The 23,538-nt window shown below is 38.9% G+C and overlaps 1 protein-coding gene across 2 annotated transcripts in view; it reads right to left on the minus strand.

Moving 5' to 3' along the window:
• RSPO2 (R-spondin 2) overlaps positions 1-23,538 on the minus strand; it is a 92,932-nt gene that overhangs the window by 45,629 nt on the left and 23,765 nt on the right. The window lies entirely within an intron of this gene.

Below are 23,538 nucleotides of genomic sequence, written 5' to 3' on the forward strand. Positions count from 1 at the left end.
ACATCTCAGAAGAAAGGCATTTGCATCTGATCACCATTTTAGGTCATAGAATTGTAGAATCACAGAATGTCCTGGGTTGAAAAGGACCACAATCATCATCTAGTTTCAATCCCTCTGCTATGTGCAGGGTCACCAACCACCAGACTAGGCTGCCCAGAGTCGGATCTAGCCTTGAATGCCTTTGTGGATTCACTAGCTGTTATGTTTTCAACTAAATGTACTCTCTTTTTCATGACTTGAGTGATAGTGCAACAAACTATGGCTGTATCTTTCTCTGCCCTTATGAGCCTTTAATGTTCTGCCTTCCTCCAGCATCAGGCTGCACTGCACACAGTCAGCTCCTTCTCAGGTGCTGAGTCAGCACAGCAGGTTAGCAGAGGAATGAAGGCTCAAGATGTTCCTGAAACCAGAATAACTTAATAGGTCTTTCTTAGATATTAAATTGGCCACGGGATTTCACAGAAGTCTGCCAGCTTATATCTAGTTTAATAGAAACAAAAGAGAACCATTATGCACTATGCCTGAAAAGGGAAAAGTCTTTGAGGTGTCAAGAGCTTTTGAATAGAGGTCATTCTGACAGCAGCTGGCCCAAAGAGCAAAGACTATGTTTAATTGCTGTATTTTAAAGTATCTCATAGTATCTATGTCCTAACATAGTACTCCAATAATTTTATCTTACATGGATGTATAAAAGCTGACTTCACCAGCTGAGCTGGGAAAAGAAGAAAGGAAAAAGCCCACCACCCTCTGGAACCAGTAGCTGATAAGCTTTACCCTCACCTTCACACATCTGCACACCACATTCTCGTTCTGTGGCTGCTCCCTCCCCCCACTACCCTACGTCTCTCCCAACTCAGTATGGCAGCGTTCAACTCTTATCCAGTGCAGAACACTCCGGGTGGGTGGCGGACAGGACAAGTAGCCAAGTGAGTGGTGGGAAGCTGCTCAGCCAGTGGAACACATGAGTGTGGAGTTCCCTGAGGCCAGGCTCGCATACTGAGGTTCTCTTGATAGGAATAGCATCCTTATCCTCTCTGGTATACATACTACTAAATTCTCACACCCATGCACCCACGGCAAAGACACATCCTACAAGACCAACTGCCTTAAATCCCTGAACCTGTGCATACATCCTGTTGCACCCACTCTCCACTCTCTCTGACACAACTTCTATGGTTCATCTTGCAAATACTGTAATTCTTTGAAGATGTACAAGAAGGAAACAGGTGATGAGCTCGTCCTGAGTGTATCCCTCCTCTCACTGTCACAGAGACTGCTTTTCTGTAACCAGATCAAACATAGGACTGTGTATGCCAAAGCAATTGTTGCTTAACACATGATAAGACCTCCAATTCCTCTTTAAGTTTCCTTGAATCTCACCCTTAACAAATCTGTAACTCAAACTCATTCAAGGTTCCTCACAGAACCCTGTGCTTTAAGAAAAATAATAAAATGGACTAAAACAAAAGTAAAGTTACAGCATGCTTCCAGTTATTCACCACCACTCGGATATCTTTCTGGGGTTTGAAACAGTGGGAGTCAGGATCTCATATCCAGAATGATGTTTCTACCTCAAATATTTTTTCCTCTTTGTGCCTCTGGAGCACCTGCACAATATTGGTATAAAACAAGGCAGCTTCAACTTCACCCATCTACCTGTGCAACTTTGCTCCGGCGCTATGCTCTCTTCTGGAATGAACTAGCTCCTTCCACAACATAACCCAATCATGCCTCCGGTGACAGTCTGCCCTGGAGAATCCTCCAGGTAAGCAGTGGGAAGACTGCCCAGCTCTGTCCCACAGCCCTCACACCCTTTTCTGGCAGATGTGAGCAGGACCCACCCTTTACACTAGAGCTATGACTTTCATGAGCAGCACCCTGTACAGTCACACCACACAACATTAACAGTTTTCATAAAAAACACTATCCAGTCACACAGTAAAATCCTCACATTATTGCAGAGGCTTTGAACACAGAGAAACTTATGTATGATTATGACTCAGTTCAACCACCCAAGGTGAAGGAACACAGCACAACAGGAGGGATAAAGCTAAAGGCTGCAGTTCTCAATAGTGTGGCCTAAGGAGCACAGATGACATCGGAGCAGATAAGCTTGTAGGATCCATGTAGGTCATGGATCTACCCTCATTGAATTTCATCAGATTTTGACATCATGGCTACAGAACATGCCTCCAATGACTCCACTGTCCAACTTTCCTTTATCTATGATTGCACATGTGTTACTCTTTTTCCCTATTTCTGTTAAGATTTTGGTTTTTCATTTTTTTCCCTCAACCCTTCAATTGACAAGAAAAATTTAATTATGCTGACCTCCCTGGATTTCAGCCATAGCTCTATCCCAACAGACTCTCACATGTCATGGAGCTAACAGCATAAAATAGTCTTCAGTTATTTTACATTAGTCTTGCTCAGGAGATGATGGGTAAATCTTTCACAGCCTCACATAACACAGAATATATGAATGAATATGTAAGTAGCGTATATTTATCTCAAAATCTTAACTTGTGTATAGGTTCCCCGAACTATCATATATCAGCTGGCCTTCTTTATCTCATGAACAACCTAAACAAATTTGTTATTTTTCCACTGTGTTTTTTCTTCTCAGAACACTGTTGCGAGGTGCAGCATTAAAACTTTTAAACTGCTTTGAAATCTTCATGAGAGGTGTTACAGACGAAGTACGTGTATTGCTACTTAAACAACTGATGATTAAACACTGATTTCAGATAACATGGAGGTCATGATGGTCACACTATGATGATTTTCCCCCTCACTCTCCTATTTACTATGTTACAATAAAAACCTGAAAATGCATCAGGTATTTTTCTCACTTTTTTTCACTACAGTAGGCAATAAAGTCAATGAGAGGCTATACAATGGTAAGGGAAAATAATATATGGACAGGGCATTATTTGTATTTGTATTATCTGTATGTACAGAGTAAACTTTATGAAAGAATCTGAAATTTCTGACTGCTAATTCAGGCAACTGAACAGTTTGCAAGTATTTTGTATACAGTAAATTACTGTGAGGCATGTCACAGAACTGCCTTTCTTCTACAAAGCCACCAGTCATATTCTTAGCAGAACTTCATAGGAAGCAGGCAAACAACTTCTGCAACCTTTCTTTCAGTTAGAATTGTCCCAGAGCAGGAAAAATCGTGATATGCTCTGCTGCTAAATTACTTGGATACTGAACACATACTTCAACAAATCAAGTATTCCAGCACTGTTTTCAGAATCACAAAAGCATACCATCTTGAAGATATCAACTTAACTTTAGCTCTTCACCCCGTTACACACAAGCTATAACCAAGTTCTACAAGTCCCCCACCCCCTTGGGAAGCCTTCTTTTTCCATCTCATCTCTCAACACAACAAATACATCTTATGGCATATAGCTTTCTCAATTCTCAGATAACTGGAAGAGGAAGTGAACGTATCTACATTCACCAGGAACATCTATATGCTTCCTTTTGAGTTTCTTAGTAACAACATGTTTTTCCCCTTCTGTATTAGATGGCAAGAAAAAAATAACAAGCTTACAAAACACATTCAGCCACATTCCACGTTACCAGTTGCGTCATATACAATGTAAAACATCACACTACTCTCTCAGTTCTCACATCCCTATTTCAACTCTGCCTGGAACACCCTCCTCGACTCTGTGTGCCAAGCAGGCAGGTTTTCTCCATCCAAATCCCTCATGAAAACTCACTCCTTCCACAAGGCCCACAAATGCTAACCAGTGTCAGAATGCTGCTGTCATCACATCATAAAACCAAAAATGCACACATGCTCTAAGTTAGCACCATCCTCTGGGTCTCAAAGCACATGATTGCCCTGGCTGTCTGTTAACATTGTAAGCTCCTTGCAGCAGGAGTAACGTTTTGAACAGCCACACAGATATGTATCCAGGTGTGAAAGCTGCATGTAAACACAAACACACACCTTTACACAGACAGTATTCTTTCTATTCCTTCAGCTTGCTGCTTCTATAGCTACATTTCTAGGGCATCTCTGTATTTAAATAAAAATCATTTACAGACTTAATTCCCTACGTAGTTGGGTTTTTTATTATTATTTTAAAACTGGGATAAAATACGCCAAGTTAGAAAAGGTTACTTGAGAACACAGACTAATACCCAAACACTGAATGAAACACTTCTGAACTCTAGGGGTGTTCAAAGTTTCATGGTTTGGATCCATATCAAGTAAAATCAAATGTCAGCTAATTACTTTAACTCTTGTCTGGATCAAAAATATTAAAACCACTTCAGCAATATGGCTTAAAGTGAACTGTTATGACTATTTGAAATCACAAGAGAACCAATAGTGCAAAATGAGTCTAGCCTGTTCCCCGCAATAAGACAAGTTGTTCTGCGAGCAAAAGAGCTAGCAGCATTTAATTTCCTATGGATTTTAATGTCTTGCAGCCCATACCACAATAACTGCTACCAATTTGTTTCTTTCTTGTATATTCACTTGCAAGTAGTTACAAGTCTCTTCAGAATCTTGTGTTCACTTCACCCCAAGAACATGGTATTTTTATACAGCTGGATAAATGTGTCCAAAATCAACTGGAAATAGAAGCAGCCCTGGCAGAAAAAAACAAGCAGTAGAAAATAACATCACCCTAAAATAATTTCTTTCAAGAATTGGACACCATGCTCATTACAATACTTACTGCTCATTGCCCGTTCACTTAAGTTCTCTCAATTCAGAAACTGGGATTATCTGTACACTGGTCAGATTAATGACTGTGATTGCAGCTACACAAAATTCTGGTAATTGGATTTTTAGCTCAGATCTAGCAAGAATGTCTCTGAGACACTTATCACTGAAAGCAAAACATGAGGTACACAGATGGAACTTGGAGGAGAGAATCAACTAAAAGATCTCTGTAAGCTGCACTTATTGCAGAAAGAATAGATTTCATAACCTGAAATTCAATTAATGCTATAAAGTTATCCCATACTTCTCTCTAAAGTTCAAGAAAATAAACTACATTCCTGCTTGGCATATGAGTTCAGGGTACCTGAGAATTGAAGAATGAATACAGCCATACAGATGCATCAACACTATATAGCATACCTATGTACTAATTCTATGAGACTGCAAAGTCATATAGTTGAAAATAATCTAATGGGCTACGAAAAGGAGATGGCCAAGAAAATGGTGTATTTTTCACTTGAGTTATGTAAACACAAATTTTGGATGAAAAACAAAACAAAAATGACGAGCTTGACTCTAGCTATTGTCTTAATTTAAAAGAATTAAGATATTCAAGGTCAAGGGGTATTTTTGTGATCAATTACTCCAAAGCCCTGTACAAGAAAGCCAGAGAACTTGTGCTTTACTGAAACGTACCATTTAAGAAACCATTCAGTCTTATTTTAAAATTGTCGGTGGTAAGGAAACCACCACAACCTTTGTTAAGATATCATAGAGGCTAATCATTCTCACTGTTGAAAACCTGCAATGGAATTCTGAACTTCAAATAGCAACCACTGGACCTTTTTATATCTTTGTCTGCCAGATTGTTAACAGTTTTTCAGTGTTTTTTTCCCCAATGCAGACACTCTGATCAGGTCAACTCTTAGCCTTCTCATGGATAAGATAAACAGAGCAAGATTCCAGAATGTCTCACCGCAAGGCAAAGTATCCAGTCCTTTGATCAATCCCTTACCACTTTATCAACAGGCTTAGAGACACCAAAAAAGAACACAGCAATGGAAAAGTGATTGTACCAGTGCCAAATACAGAAGTGATACTACTTTTCTACTATTCCTAGATACTACTCACTTGAAACATTTATGTATTATGGAAGGATTGAGTTTGGGGGGGGTTGTTTGCTTGTTTGTTTTGTTGCTTTTTCTTGTTTATTTGTTTACCACAAAGATGCTGCTTCCCAAGTACCACACTGCTCTGTGTAGGAAGCAGCCATTTTGTTCCCCAATGCATTCTGCAATTATTCTGGAGATCACCCAGCGATCTGATCCTTATACACATGGAATCATTTTCTTCCCAGTTATCTACCATACGGAAAACCCCCATATTCCCTAGAGCGACAATCTTCCACTGAAGATAAACTGTGGGGTGACATTTCATTTCAATGACTTTGGTGTAAATCTTAGTAAATCAACACTCACAAAACCATAGAATGGTTTGAGTTGAAATGGACCTCAAAGATCATCTTGACCAACCCTCCTGCTATAGGCAGGGACACCTCCCACTACATCCAAAGCCCATTCCAATCTGGCGCTGAACACTTCCAAGGATGGGATATTCACAGTTCCTCTGTCTCAGCCAGGCAACTTTGGTCAGCCACAGCCTGCACCTGCACAGAGCCTATCTAAAACTCCTACAGAGACAACAGGGAACTCTAAATCAATTCATACATGCTCCTAGTCTGGCTTTTAAAATTTGTATTTTAATTTTTAAAAAATCACATTCCTAAGCTAAAATGCCCACTTTCAAGAGGGAATGGTTTTAAACTGAGACAGGCGAGATTTAGGTTGGATATTAGGAGAAATTTCTTCACACAGAGGGTTGTGACACACTGGAATGGGTTGCCCAGGAAAGTCATGGATGCCCCATCCCTAGAGGCATTCAAGGCCAGGCTGGATGTGGCTCTGGGCAGCCTGGTCTGGTTGTTGGCAACACTGCACATAGCAGGGAGATTGAAGCTATATGATCTTTGAGGTTCTTTTCAACCCAGGCCACTCTATTATTCTATGATGATTCTATCTCATCTATGGCAAGGCTCAGGGGCATCTTCAAGGACTCATACATAGGTGAGACTGTTTATTTTGAATGCTAAGTTGACTTGCCTTCCATTGAAAATAAACTGCATTTGGAAGCAAGAATATACTCTCAAACAAAGGCAGTTCTACTGCTAAAACAAATAAATAGTTTTATTTCTTCCAGTGACTTACTATACCTTGGGCCAAATTTTTGTTTTTATTGTTAAAGCAGAAATCACAAAGATAAACCAATAAACACTAATTTGCTTTTCTCACAATGCCATGCTGGTGAGTAGGTAACATCAGGGGGAGATCACACGGCCTAACTCTACCTGTCAAGTCTTGAAAACCACTTGCTCACTAGTCTTTATATTTAAAATTTCCATGCTATACCCATCTAGAAATGCACAGGCTACCACGGTCTATTTCTTAATTACAAAATTGTCTAGGAATGCATTTTCCCCATCTATATATTCTGAGCTGTTATTTGACACTACATTCAAACTTCATCTAGCATACTGTTTCTGCAAACCGACATCTGGTACACAAATTCTATTGGAACATAGTCACAGGCATTAAAATAAATTCATTTTTGGCCAAGCCTTTTAATATCTAGAATATTTCAACTAGTTGCTGTGAATAAGATTCATCTCTAGCACACAGGTGAATAAACAGAGATTTAAGTTTTTCCTCTTTGATGGTGTGTTTACTTTGTCCTCTATTGTAAGTTATAACTTTTCTAAGCACTGAAAGCTGCAGGGATCCAAAATAGAGGCACTCCAACAAAAACACAGCTCCAAATCCAGATCCACCCAAACCGCTGAAGACAAAACATTATTGGAAGCATTAAAGCTAAAGAGGTGAAGATCCAGAACACTCAGCTTAACACAGAAAGTACAGTGACATATAATCCAACCTTATGTAGATGCATGACATTTCACTTTCTCATTTCACATTTTTACTGACCAATTCCTAAAAAGGTAGAAAAGTTTGAGGAACAGAGAGAGGAAAGAAAAAACAGAGAGAAAGAGCTCAAGCACTTCTTTTCCTGGAAGATCAAATTCAATCAATATTTATATGAGATATATATCAAATCTGGACTCTGAAGCTGGATAAGGTATGTAGCAGTTCCAGTAGAAATTTAAAAATGCGAAGATTGTATGGCTATTTCACTGTTAGATTAGGCATACTAAACTAATGACCACATGCTCAACTATTGTTTACTATCAGATTTTTATTGTGCAACAGGAACTGGCACATAAAGGGAATGCCAAACAAATAAATATTGACCGTGGATTGTAAATTTGCAATAGTGAAGAACAAGCCTTGTTTCTCCAGTTTATTTAGCAATGAACACGATGATGAGTGTTTTATAAACACTGAATTTCTGAAATGTTTGACAGACTGCAAATGTAGCTTTTTGCTTGTCTATTTATTTATTAATATTATTAAACTGAAAAGTAGAGAAACTCGTTCCCACTAAGAATGAAGAAATCTAAGGTTTAGATATTTGTGAGTAGTCTGGAAGTTTTAATGGCCTCAACCATAACCTGTGTAGGAGCCATTCAAATACATGCAAGGCTATATTCACAATCTTGCAAGTTTTACAGAAGGAATGCTGTATAGTTCCTTATGAGGGCAAAAGCTTCTGTAGAATTTTATTCAAGCAGAACTGTAAACTGTCCAAGCCTGATGGAGGCAACCTTCCACAAACTACTTAAGCTTTACTTACCTGTGGTCCTATGACCTGTGCCTGACATCACAGATTTGACTTCTTGCTTGAGAGAGGAGATAACCTGAGCTATGACCTGCATTGTTCTGAGAGAGGAGGAATGGGCAGCAGAGCACGTGGGGACAAGGAAAGTTTTCTGGATTTCCAGACATATTCTAATCTTATAGGAGGTTCCAGAGACAGCCAACAAGGATCAAGGAAGGAATCAGAAGCAAAGCAGTTTGGAAATGCACTGTAGTAAGAGAACCTAAAAGCTATCTTCACAGCCAGAAGTAACCTTCTCCATATAAATTGAACCATCTTAAGAGAAAAAAAAAGTTCACAGAAGGAAAAGGCCTACACGTAGCAACATGATTCAGCTCAAACCAGATGAAGTTCAGAAAAACACAAGACACCTACCATTGGACAAAACACCCAGAGATTTCCCCTTAGAGATACTTCTCTTTTGAAAAAGGCAGAAAGGACACTGCAGAAGGACGGGTAGCAACTCATTGCTTACTGCAGAGGACCTCCGGCAATGATGAACCACCTGCCCTGTGGTGGCTTGGTCACCAGAACACAGGCTTCGTTATCAACACACCAAACACAACAACTTGAATGCAGATATGGATTTTGTATTACCAAGACTAAGGAGAAAGAGCTATATGTTCAAATGCCAAAAATTACTTTTTAATGTCACAGTCACAGAAGCAACTCCAATGCCTATAAAGCTCTCACTCACAAAAACAGAGTTGGGACGGGTGGTCTTTCAGCCCTCTGAAGAGAACAGGGTGAACTTTTCCTTGGTCATTAGCTATCAAAAAGAAAAGCTGCATCCCAGAAAATTTTGGCATTGGAAAAATCTGATATGAGATATGCCTGATTAAGAATTAAAAATAACAATTTAGAGTATCTTTACTAAGGTTTGGAGAGGTGTTTTTTTTTTTTTTTTCGTTGCTTGGTTTCTAAAGAGCACTGTTTCAGTGGGTTTGCTTTGGAGCAATTCAAAATTACATTATATATAGATTAAGACAATAAATAGGTAACTGCTGATGAAAAATTAGCATGTTATCTGTGAGTTTTGGTCTGGTTATGCTTCCACTGCTCAAGTAATATATAGGATAAGCCAGAAATGTGACATTTTGAACTTTGAAAGGGCTAGATTCATAAAGTTTAAATTACATATTGGCATAATGGTCAGAAAACAAAAATTAGGCATTGGGAGGAGTTAAAATTGGGAACTGATGAGGATATTCTACTGGATGAATAACAAGCTATAGTTATCCATGTAGTCTCCTCCTCTTAACAATAAATAAACAAATAATGTGGAAGTAGCATTAAAGCACAGCCTCAAAGAATGGAAAAATAAGGCAGAAACAGCAAATAAAATGAGATAACTGACAAAAAACTGAAAGGGTTAAAAAAATAAAAAATAATTAAAAAAACAAAACAAAACAGTAATAAGAAAAACTAAACACCACCCCTTTATGTCCTCAAAATTCCCAAACTGGACAGTGAATAAAGGCCAGAATAATAAACCATATTTATAACACTTAAAATAACAGACAGAGAGAAAACAAAAAGACCCTAACAGTTACACCTCATGTTTGGAATCGAGCAGGATGTATCCACCCAATGTGATAACACACTCTAATCCAAGGTTTACCATTCCTACTAAACAAAGCTATTCAATTCCATTTGCCAAAGAGAAGAAATAATCAACTATCACTGCTATTCAATCACTATTTTTTGTTTATTTATTTTTAATAAATGTTGGAAAACAGGAAAGCCCAATAGTTTAGAAGGCAACTATGTGGCAAGCAAATAATTCACCTAACATCAATTTCAGGAGGAAAAAAATAAAACCTGAGTTCTTAAGAAAGTGCTGCAACATAAGATAAAGAGACTGAAAATATATACATATGTGTGCAGTATATGTAGACTGACATAAGTATGGTTTGGGATCAAAATAAACTGTTACTCCCTTTGAATGTAGAAGGAAAGAAAACTGTTGGCAAGGTAAAGCTGCACTTCTTCATCTAACTTAGAACACAGCATTTTGATTTCAGATCCCACTCACAAACACATCTCAAAATGTACATTGACATTGGAAACAAATCAATGCTAACCCACAAAAGACTCAATGAATATGAAAAATCTTTGCTAGTATTGTCTTCCAGTGACAAGAGCTCATGGGTTAACAAATCACCAGAATGACCCATCCTTGGTACAGTCTCAACTCAAGACTAAATACAGTCCAACAAATGCAGTTGAACAAAGGTAATTCTGAGATATCCAGGGGGGGGAAAGAGTACCTCTTGCTGATGATTTCAAAATAGAACTGAATGCATCCACCTTGCAAACTGGAACATGTTACCGGCAGGATGGAGGCAAGGGGAGAATGAAATGTGAAAAGGCTTGGAGACATTGTCTTAACAGGGCTTTCTTCAGAAGATACATGTCAATCAAACACTTCAGAATATGGGAATTGTATGTTTGTCAGTTTGGGTCAGCAGCATGCTTATGAAGAAGCACCTATAAACTGAGTTTTGTTCCACAGCAATCGGATTTGGAGCTGTATTTCCTTCAGATTAACCTGAACTGAATTGCATGCTCCAGGTGTACAACACACTTCAACAAGCAGCATCACTCAGACCACAGGACCAGATCAGAGACAGTCCAATGTAAAACCCTGAAATTTGTGGAAGTGTGAGCACCAGGTCCCCAGAATCCTTACTGGGCTTCATTTCTTGCTATCTATTGTCAGTGAGTAAACTTCTCTGTCCCATGAAGGACCACAAATGCCTGGACTGCCTTTGATAGATTCACACTTGTTAGAACAGTAGCTATAAATCTTACATGGTCTCATACTTCAGAGCTCAATATGTAATCTGTAAAGATTACTCAGATGCAGGCACATACAGTTCCCAAGAACAAGGGAAAACTATCACTCTTCCTCTGAGTAATCAGTCTGGCCATGACTAGGGGAAATAGCATACTAGATCAACACTTGTGTCTGGTTTGTGTATGTCCCCCATACTCAGAATCAAGCTAGTTATCAGATTTCACTCAGAAAGGAATTTTCTTCCATCAAATCGAGAGACATGCAACATGTGGTGTGGTTTACTTGCTAGGACTGTCTGGACAATTCTCCTTCAGTTAAGGTATCAGGCCTTAAGTGCTCTGTGGCTCTTTGGTTATTGCTGTGGTTTGTAGCACAGTTTGGTCCCTTGAGAAATGAAATGTTTTCTTCCAAGTTCCAGTCTTACTGTTATCTTTATGTAGTCTAAAAAGGTATTTATTATCATTCACTTTTATTATAAAGGCTGTATGTCTGAGAGAAAGAAATGAACTACTCAAGGAAGCCCTGAGCTTAGGATAAGACACTTTTGTTCAAGCTGTAATGCTGTCACAGTTGTTTTCATAGCTCGGCTCTATCCCAGCCAAAACCAGGACAGCAAGCAACTTTGCTTTAATACTGAATAATACTACTAAAGTAAGCAGACTAGTATTTTCAAATGAGGTGCCTGTAACCTTGCAGCCAAATTGATACTTTGATATTCAAACAGGTTTTCTATGTCTGACATTGCTGTACATTCCAAATAAATTCAGAGGAGCCAGGACCACTCCAGGACTGCCCTCCATGTACTGTTTTTTAAGTGGTAAATACTTTGTCATTGGTTTCCGGTGAGGGAGGACTTCATAGTACAGCCTTAGTGCAACTACTGTCTTTAAGTCAGCCACCTATTTCATACAATGATTACCACTCTCACTATCACATTTTTGACTTGAAGTAATTACTCAGAAGAACATTTTCGCACTGGAAACAGATGAGATGAGGTTTTTGTAAAGACAAGCAGAAGGTCTTTCAGAATATGACTATTAGGAAAACTGCCAGAGATCCAGACATACCACCACCTAACAAGAGCATCCTAAAAATTAGCAGTAATACATGGGATCTCATAGACACATAACTGGCTGTAAAAAGAAGCGTTGCTGTGGGTAGGTCTGAGCTCCAATACAAGAAGTGAAAATAAGCTTAAAAGATCCCCTCATACACCTGTGACGTGTTCTCTTTACAGTGCTATTTCAAAGGAAGAATGAAAAAGATTCAAACGCATCTCATTTTGCATCTCAGACATACTATGAAGTTTAAGAAATATTCCTTACCACAAAAGCTGCAGCTGAGAAATAGAGGCACGTTTTGAACTCTTACCAACTGAGACAAATTTTTTGGAAGTCAATGACATTTGGTTTTGCCTCCAAGAAAGGCCATTATACACACTGCTATTTAAATTGATATTTAAATACTTCAATGCTTCATCTGAAACCTCGAGTTACTCAAGCTGTCCCCATCGTTTGGTTTGGGGATGTTTTTATTTCTTCGGTGGGGTGGTTTTGTTTTCATTGTTGGCTTTTTTAAGAAAAACAAACAACAAAAAAAACAATGTGCGAGAGTGGGATATTTTGTATGTTTTTTTTCCTGACATTGTAAAATATACAAGAGAACAGGCTATCCTAACCTTAAGTAATAAAGCTTCAACAAAAACTGAATAAATGCTGCAATTAGGATATTCTTCAAGTGCTCCTCTCCTCCAAAACACGGGCTGCAATAACAACATTGTGGTGTTCCACACTTGTGCCTCAAGTGCTTTTCTCAGGTTCCAAGCTGCACGTATTCACTGTGTACATGCACACATATACACATGCATACTTATTCCCTGCCAAATCCAGTCCTAAAAAAAAAACCAACTAATTAAATCGTAACGTGGAAGGTTTTGTGTCTCCCTTAGGGATCTTGGAGTCACTATGCTTTCTGTTAAATCAGTTGAAAATCACGGCCTTCATGATTAAAAGAAGATGTAAATAAAGGCAGAATTTACATTGCCAATGCCAATTTATCTCATTCTCTAAGCATACATGCTGGAATCTGAAGCATTTTTTGATGCAAACACTGACACTACAAAGCCAACAAGGCAAGCAAGTACTTTGGTGAAACTCTGAAGCAAGGATTATGAGGAATACATGCCAGGTAGTCCTAGAGTGAAAGGTTTGTTTTATGTAAAGTGTTTATATTTTTAATATAGCTTCATCTTTTTCTTTCTTTAAACTATAATACATCCCATTGTAGCACTACTAACTGTTGCCAATGTATTCATTTTTCAGCAACTAATATTACAACCATTCAGATGCAGCATGATGCTGAACATGAAGCAGCTCCTAACTTTAGCATCCTCTGTTGCCAAGGCTTTGATGTTCATTATAAATTAACATCACAGTCTTCTTACTGCAAGTCATGGCACAAGGCCCAGCTGATTAAGCTCAAGGACACAGCATCACCTCCAAGAAGGGAGAGGAGCAATGAGCACTGTAGGCAGAACAATTGCCCAAGCTGTGAGCTGGGGTAGTGATTTTGGGATTGCATCAACCCCTTATAGAGGAGGCCTGCCTCCAGCTACTGCCTGTTTCCATTTGAACAGAAGCACCAGCCCTGAACTCCAGATACACATGCATACAAGGAAATATTAATTTTGTGGCTGTTTTCTTTTTGGAAAGTTGTATTACATCTGCCTGAAAATAAATAAATAAATAAATCCAAATTAGTGTCTGACCAAGATAAAAGATAAAGAAGATGACAGAATCATCATGAAATATTTATGAGATAATCACATGGATTATCAGACGTATTTCATTGCAGCCAGAGGAAAAGACTGGATCCTGGAAACAGTTTCCCCTTTCTTCAAACTTTCTGTAGGAACTCTTAGATGACTCAGCACACTCTAGGCAGACTGGATTTTGGCAAAAAAGATATAACCCATTCCACAAAGATGGAATGGGAGCAGAGGGAAAAGGTGATATATATGTATAATGGCACCTTGGTATGCCTATTCTCTCCGCCTAGACTCCGCATGTATCAACATTCCCCATGGAGCTATTAAACGCAGCATATAGCTCTGTACAATTACTATAACCATTTGGTTTTTATAACATCCCACTCCAGGCTTTCATTAACCCCAGACTCACTTGATGCCAACTCTCCCTTCCTGGAGTACCAAGGCTATGTGTGGAGTCCAGCTGGTGAGTCAGAGAGACATTGTAAATTGGAAGAGTGTGCCAGAGCTACTTAATGCCATGGTGAACCAGAGGAAAAGAACCAATTGCAGAAAAGATTTAGGAAATAGATATAAGGTGTTAAAATATCCATTGAGAGCATAATTTATGGAACGTTATACAGAGCACAACAAAATATAACAATAGAGTCACCTACCCAAACAAGAGCCATCCACCCAGACCAGGTTCTGCACAGACTAACCTATGATATCCCCATACACCTATCACTGTACATTTCCTAACTTCTAGGAGTGCAGTACAGTGAGAGAGCAGTAGCTTTCCCCACCTTACTGACCTTCTTCTAATTTAAAAGCTGCTAGGTGCTTTGTGTTTTAACAGTTTTCATCAAAATCAATAGGATTGATTACATGTGCAAATCACATTTTCCACACTGTCCACTATGGCCCTTGCTGAACAGCTGTCTCCTCCATCTCCAAAGATGGAAAGAAAAACATACTGTACCATAGACCTGCAAGAAAACATTGTGCAATTCCCAGCTCTGCTTGGTGCGAGCACTGTGAAACATGTTCTTTATAATTTAGCTTTTAAAAACTACATCATTCATATCTGGAAAAACAAACAGAAGGATACATGAATACACCACATTTCCTCTCCACAGAGTTATAGCAACAGATTTATCTGCACTCTGTTCTAGTGGAGACCAACCATTTTCTGATGAAGCTGACAAGATGAACTCACTCACATGCAGAACAGTCTGGTTACACAAACTCACACAATGAACAGGTCAGAGGCAGAGCCAAGAACTCTACTCACCAAAAGTAAAAGAAAATAATCACAAATGCTTTACTCTTCAAAGCACAACCAGTCAATCCAATAACCGTGAATAATAAGGAGTTACACAAATTCTATGAAGCAGGAGTGAATTTTTACTTTAACAGCACTAGTTATATGATTACTTACTATGTTTTCTTCATATTTGTTCATTTATTTTTAATTATTCTGGCATAACTCTTATCTGAGTACCCCTACTAATCCAAATCTCCCAGGTAGAAAATGGACCTCATTTTCAGGGATATACAGAAAATGCAACTTTGCTTCACAGAAGCTTGTTCTACAGTTTCAGAAACCAGTCTTCACCCCAGTGCAGAATATCATAGGAAAAAAGATCTCAAAGAAAAGTCAAATTCATGCACTGCCCACCTGAAAAAATAACATCTTTGCATCCAGAGAAAATGGCAGACACAGAGACCTGGCATCCCCAGGGCTTCCCAAGTACTCACTCCCTTTCACAGCTTCCAGCGGGCTAAAGAGGAGCCCTCAGCATCCAGTGCCATGACCAACCAATCATGTGGCCCAGGACACTTGAGAAGCTGCTGTGGCAGTACAAGTCTTGCCAGCCCCAGAACACAGAGGTCAAGCAAGATCTCCAGGAGATGTAGCCTCCAAGGCATCTTTCCTGGAGAAGAAATGCTGCCTCAGGGAAGTTCTCAAGATCAAGGTGGCTTTAGCAATGTACTGATTTCTGCAGTGATTCTGATACAACCCAGACTTGGCTGTATGTAACAACCATCTGACTGGCATCACCTATATGGACCCACATTTATTTTGCAGCTCTCCCTGCTGTCTTATTCAGCAGTAGAAGTCCCTGACTCACACAGTCTGCAAAAGAGAGCATTCAAATCCCTACCACCATGCTTAAACTCGTAACTGTTAATCCTAAATGGAATATGTAGTTCAGCCTTTCACAGCCAACTTACTATTTAAACGTATCCAAACTTCACATTTTTTCTACATTGCTTCTGCTTGCCAGCAGATAACACAAGGTATAAAAATAGGAGATTCCTATTTGGTCAGAAAAAGCTGTCGTTATTTCTAGATAAATCATCTTGAAACTAAAGTAACGCATTGGGAAACGCAAATTAAGAAGTTACTTGGGATATGCTTTACTGCTTAGTGACTGGAGAACACATTTATCAATACATAGAAGTTCAGTGGGAAAAATAATTACCATCTCTTTTTAAAAGCTGCCTGAACTCCCTGTTTCCTTAGGGAAACAGTCTTGCCAGCCTTAATTATAGTTTCCTCCAACTGTAACATTCATAGGTCTTAAATCCTTTACTTCGTTTTATTGCCAGTAATTAGAGAGTGCATGGTTTCTTTCCAAAAAATGGAAATCTTTTAAAACATTAAGAACTTTGTCAAGAAAATTAAGTACTTTGATACTGCTAAATGATCACTTCATTCTCTCCTCTCTGCTCCTCCCACTCCTTTTTGCTGAATTAACTTTGGAGCATAATATATGTCATGCTTGGATTTCAACCAGACTTGAAATCATTATTTATCATTTACGATGCCTTTTCAGAACACATTTGGCAACTGAATCCCAGCCAGGTCCCTTTTTACCAGAGTTTGAGTAAGCAGGTTTCAGACACCAGAACAACAGCTTGTACAAAGAGTCAAAGTACTAAGTCTGAAACACACGTTTTCTTTCATTCTTAAATGTATTGTGAAATGAAGTGAACTATCTGTATATATGTGAGCAATAAAATATATGACCAAATATGCAGCTAGTACTTCGAGCAGTGCAGTCTAGTAAACAACACATAGGATAAAAAAACCTCGTCAAGCAGTGGACTGGGCACACATACAACAAAGTAGAGATGTTCTGTTCTGTTAGTCAACTAACAACACGTGCTTTGCACCCAATAACTGTTAAATGAGTATGAACAAACAGCACGGCAATGCTGTAAAACTGGGTGTAGGATCTGCAATATTATAACACTTATAAAACAATCTTAGAACTAGAAGCTGTGCTACAGCAATCGCTACCTCAGGAAGCTGCGGTTAGCTGCTTGGAGCACTTCATTTGCTATTTTTAGGAAAGCAGACATCTAAATAAAATTGTTTTGTAGGCACACAAGAGTAACAGTTTATCATGTTCAAAAACACAAGAGAAAAGGAATACAGAGCAATACTTGTTTATTGGTTGGTGCAGATGGAGGGAGATGTCATTTTGGAGCATGTGGTGATTAGGAGAGAAAGAATGGCTTATCGTAACTCTTTCAGTCCAAGTTATGCTGTTTACTTTTCCTTAGATGTTTGCAAAACCATTGGAGGCTCAGAAGAACTCTCTGATAAATGGATGGCAGTTTCAAATGTTGTTCTTTTTCAAGAAGGGATTTCTTCACCATAAATAGTTGGCTGTGCAGCAAGAAGTGTCTCAATTGATAATGAGTACATTTCAGGGTTCATCCAGATAACTGTGGTCAACCTTTTCCTGTTCTTTTTAAAGATGAACATTGTCACCCTCACAGCTGTGTTCCTGGTGCATGTGCCAAAAGTGACCAGAACTCTAAGGCCCTAAACTGGACCTGGAGAAAACCTGGTCATTCCATCATCAGCTCATCCTTCTCCTTTCCTTGAAAGTGAAAGTTCCAACCAATTACCAATTTGCTGAGTCCTCCCACAGCCTTTGTCAAACAACCTAGCAGGCATGGGCCTACATTCTCCTGCTAGAGAAGAAGAGAAGAATGAGGAACATCTATCTCAGTCAGGAGCAGAGATGCTGGAATACATCCCAAGTATCTAAACAAATCAGTTCAGTGTCACAGAAGAAAGTCACATCAGCTTCCTACCTCAGAGGACCACAAAGTATGGTTGGTCTGAGGGCATGTAGGATGATAAGGGGTACACAGGAATTCCAGTAAGTCTGTGAGGGATAAGCAAGTGAGAGGGTTTTATGGAGGAAAAGAAAACACATCTAGGGAGATGAATAGATAAGAAGTAGTTTAAAGAGGATAATGACTTCATCATATTTCCACCATTTTCATGTTATTCCACCCTTTTTATCAGATGAAAAAGCAAACAATCTCACTCCAGGTCAGGAAGCACTTCATGTGAGCTCCTTAATTCAGTCCTCTACTGTACAAGATGCATATTAACAACCACAAACAGAGAAAATCTAAGTTACATTTCAGCAAAGGAACTCTTAATGCTGTGGCTCAGTTCCCTATCTTTTTTTTTTTTTAGTTGATAGTGAAATGACACTTCAATTACTAAGATGCTTAAAGCCAACCCTGCTACATTCTTCTGCTATCCACCCCCTGTTCATTTTGCTTTCCTACACAGTCCAAGTCTGGTTCTCAGAAAAGTTGTAAATTACAAATTTACATTTTTCATCTCCCTGTTGACAGCTGCCAGTTCTGCGTGCTGCTGGGACAAACTAACTGGTAGGATCCAACAAGAAGCTAACAAGAAGGATAAGAGGTTGGCCTTCAACAAAGGTTAAGGTTGTCCCAAGCTTCTGCTGCTACCATCTCCCAAAAAGAAACCCAACAACTGTTATCTCTTTCACACACACAGTGGTGACCATATCACCTTTAGGCTACATTAAAATCTTACCACCAGACCTCCTGTGGTGTGTTACCAGGAAAGTCTACAAAAGAGAACAAAAAGAAAATATTTTTGAAGAACCACATTGGAAAGGCTGTAACTATAAATTGCAAATGTGCTATTCCCAAACCTTTCCCATCACTTAGCAGAAGGGACTGTCAGGCTGGCATACTGGAAGAACAGATCACTCTTAGTAGGGCTTGAAGTCATGGAGGTGCTTCATTTCTGTGGATTCTCCTCAGGGCTGCTCTCAAACCACCCTCTGCCCAACCTGTATCTGTGCTTTGGATTGCCCCAATCCAAGTGCAGAAACTTGCACTTGGCATTGCTGAGCTTGATAAGGTTGGCATGGGCCCGCCCCAAGCTTCACTTACCTCAACAGTCAACAGAAACTAACAGGATATGTTGAGGTGAGATTTAGAACACGAATAATGAAGTCAGCTATTCCAACAATCTCTGAAAAGGTCACCTTTCATGAAGAGGAATAATTATCCAATTGATTTGTCCATTTTAATCACTTTCCACTTGATGGTCAGAAAATTTCAACCCTTCAGTACAGGAGACTTTGGGGAAAGTACCTATTCTTAGAAAGAGAAATTAGTGTAAATTTCAGAAATGATGCAAAGCTATTTAGCTCTTCTGGGGGATAAGATTCTTCCACACTTACTCCTAGGGCCCCAAACTACTTTTAGAGTAGAAGCAGAACTTCAAATTACCCTGTATGCATATAAATACATATGTACACATGCACCACAGCTTAACAGCATGCTTCATATCAGAGAAGAGGCCTTTAAAATGTGAAGAGAATGAAACTCAGTAAGACTACAGAGAAGAAAAAATGTAGATACATGACCTATTATAATTCCCCAAATTACTTCTTTCCCTATTTTCCCCCCTCTCAAATAGAGATTATAAAAACAAATAAATAAATAAATAAATAAATAAAATCACATTTGTTAGAATTGGAAAAATGGTGAATAAATTATTTTAGCAGCAAAATAGTTTAGTAATAGTAGTAATAGTAATCTGTTTAGACTTTAAACTGTTTGCACTGAGGATTAGTCTCACATCCATCTGGCCACTGTTTCTGAAGACAGGTGATCTCAGGTATCATGTGTCAAAACAAATAAATAGAAATGCATCCTAAAATGAAAAAAGCATAACCAAGCATCTTTGCTTGGTATTTAAGTGTGTTCGGCAACATTAGGTAAGCATACATAGAAGAAGAGATTGATTTTTGCTGATCTGGTCTGTCAGCTTCAGACCATATCCAAAAAGTACACAGAAATAAAATTCTGGCATAGAACTGGGGGCGAGGGAGGTGGGGAAACAAGTTATTTTTACAAGCCACAGAAGAGCATCCACATACAAACATGGAACAGTTTCAAGCACGATTCTGTGAGATCCCCCCCATCTCTACATTTTCACAAACAGACCAGAACATTCCAGGTTGTTCAGAGCACATTCTACCCTTCAAGGATAGGGCATCCACCACCCCTCTAGGCAACATGTTCCAGTAACTCTCCATTCCCTACTGTAACACAATAAAAAAAAAAGCAAAAAATTTTTTCCTTCCATCCAGTCTAAATATCCCCATTTACAGTTCAAAACTATTTCCCCTGTAAAACTGTATTTTTCCCCAAAAAAGACAGGGTTCTGCTAGAAGTCCAGTAGAAGGCCACAGAGATAAAGGGCCTAGAGCATCTCCTGTATGAGTAAAGGCTGAGACGCTTGGGGCTGCTCAGCCTGGGGAAAAGATGACAAGAGGGGACCTGATAAATGTTCATAAATATCTAGAGGTGGGATGCAAATGGATGAGGCTAGGCTCTTCTCAGAGGCACGTAGTAATAGGATGAGGAATAATGTCCTAAAACTAGAACATAAGATGTTCCACACTAACATGCAGAAGATCTTCTTTACAAGAAGGGTGATGGTGCACTGGAACAGGTTGCTCAGGCAAGTTGCGGAAATACTTCTTTCCGAAACTTCTTTCCAGAAACTTCTATGGAGATAACCAAGACCCATCTGGACGCCTATGTGTATGACCTATCGTAGGGCACCTGCTTTAGCAGGGCAGTTGGACTCGATATCTTGTGGTCACTTCAAACCCCTGCAATTCTGTGATTCTGTGAAGATAAAGCCTAGATAGTGGAGGAAGGCTTTCTATCTTTTTGTTTTGTTGTTTTCTTGTTCTTCTACTGTGTACCCACATACATGCAACCGGAGTCTTGTACCTTCTGCACAGAGTCACTTGAGGGGTGGAATGGGCAAGGAGGTGTTTTGCTTGCTGCCTCAAGCTTGGGGTTATCTCCATTCACTTTTTTCCTTTGAGTTCTTGCCTTCAGCCTAGTGGTGAGAAGATGCAGACTACCTTAAATCTTCTGGCTGAACACATCTCAGCAAGGGCAGAGCACAGTTCCTCTGCTTCTTCTCTCTTTTTGCCCCCTTGATGCTTTTTAGTCCATCTGTTCTATCAGGTAGCCTTGACACCGGGATAAGCAAACCTTCCACCTGCTCACATCTCACACAGCTATTTCTCACTTCTGCCATACAGTGAAATGCTCAGGCACACTCTAGCCATAGGCCTGTATGGCTGTATATTTGTCATGAAAAAAATCAACAGTTGAGTAAAAATAGTCAGACCATACAGTGGGAATTATAATTTCTATTTAATACATAAATTATTTTTAACTTTGAGGAGGCAAGGAAAGACACTACTCAAGACACTATTCTAAATCCTTACATAAAAAACTGAAATTGTTGAACATGTTTTGAATAAATCCTTCCAACCCTTGAAACATGAGTGCAACCAACCCTTAAAGCACTTCTAAAATGCACTTCACAAACTTCTTTTGATCGACACCAAAAACATAAAACCCACCTACAAGGTCAGCTGTAGAAACAATCAAGGAAAATAAGGGCCACACAGAAGCATTTGACTACACAGACAAAACAAATACAATACACAAGATTTCAACACGTTTTCTAGTCCTTTTAGTGCTGGCAGAAAATGCATGGTCCCTTGAGTCCCACTGAAACTGTAAACTACCTAAGTCTAGTTCCGAGAGTCCATTGAAACAACTGTTTTCCATGTTGTATTGTGTTGACTACTAATGTAGGAGAAAACATATACAAATTTTTTCTTTTATAGTACTTTTCCTCTTTGCTCTCAAAGTCAGCAAATGAACATTTGTGACAACACACAGAACAAATTACAGCATATTCCACCAACTCTAAAATAAATGTATAACAACCAAAAAACTATCAGTGAAAGAGATCCTATTTACTTTTATGAAGATAGAGTCTTGAAAACATAACATGAAAAGTAGAAAAGGCCTTGACACTGTACAACCTGTATAGGTCCTTTCCCATTTGCCAATAAGACCAATTGAAAATCTCAGTGATTCATTCACAGGTCAGCCCCTCAGGATAAGATAAACTGCCCTCTGAAGACACTCATCTTCTTCCACTGACTACAGAAGAACCTGAAAACTAAGTGGGCCAAACTTCCCTGCTGAGATGCACGGTTCATGGACTCATGGCTAGATCAGATGAAACCTAACCTTCGGATGGCTAAAATTACACAAAATGGGTCCCACTGAACTCTATGACATTCTTGTACTCTGATTGCTCAAATAACTTACGCGATGCAGGGAGGCTAAACTTTGCAGCGTAGGCTGACAGATGTTTCCCCGTAGTACTTGTTTTGTAGGCAACTGCTCCAAAGACATATAAATATCTAAGATAAGTAATTTAGAATTTGCAGTACTACGGGGGATATCTTGCTTATTATTTTATAAGAGGTTTAAAGGTATCATTTTTCTTTCACCTTCAGATGGAAACTACGATCACTCAATACACATGAATTCATACCATCACCTTTAGGTTGCCTCTAAAGATTCCTTTTATCACAGTTTATTACATTTTAAACTTCCTAACCACATAAGAAAATTACTTTTGGCTTAAATTTCAGTACAATTACCTCTCAGTGGTTGAATTTCTAACTTTGAGATTTAAGGGGATTTTCTGGGGTTTAATGCTTTTTTGTACATACGTGCATTTAGCATTACTGTATGGTTATGCTGTAGGAAATGAGGCACTCAGAACACCAGCTTCTTGTTAAATTCAATCAGCAGACAAACAACTGTGTCTTTGTCACAGAAGCCCAAGTTCAAATGCATAAGGATCAGATAATGAAAAAAAAAAGAAAAAAGTAGTATCTTGTGTGTTCACTTCTTAAAATAAAGTGAAAGCATATTGTGTCATACAAGTACCTAAGTCAGATACTCTAGAACTAAAGCAGTTTAACGGACTGCATTTTAAAGCCTAAAAGACATTTAAGCAGTTGGATCTTACACTAGCACACACCACATTAAAATTAAAAAAACTTGAGAGAAAAATAAGTCAGATATATAGCCCTGAGCTCCAGAAATATTGTTAAAATTTGGGATATTAAATATTAAATTTGAATTGAAAAGAAAGAGTCAGAATTTGTTCTCAGAAACAAATTACTGTCCCAACAGCCTTGTTCTGAATATGTAACAGGAAGCGGTGAATTGTCGGAGGTATGTATAACTATGCCTAAATTATAGCTATAA

Source organism: Coturnix japonica, chromosome 2 (assembly GCF_001577835.2).
Source record: "Coturnix japonica isolate 7356 chromosome 2, Coturnix japonica 2.1, whole genome shotgun sequence".
Lineage (NCBI taxonomy): Eukaryota > Metazoa > Chordata > Aves > Galliformes > Phasianidae > Coturnix > Coturnix japonica.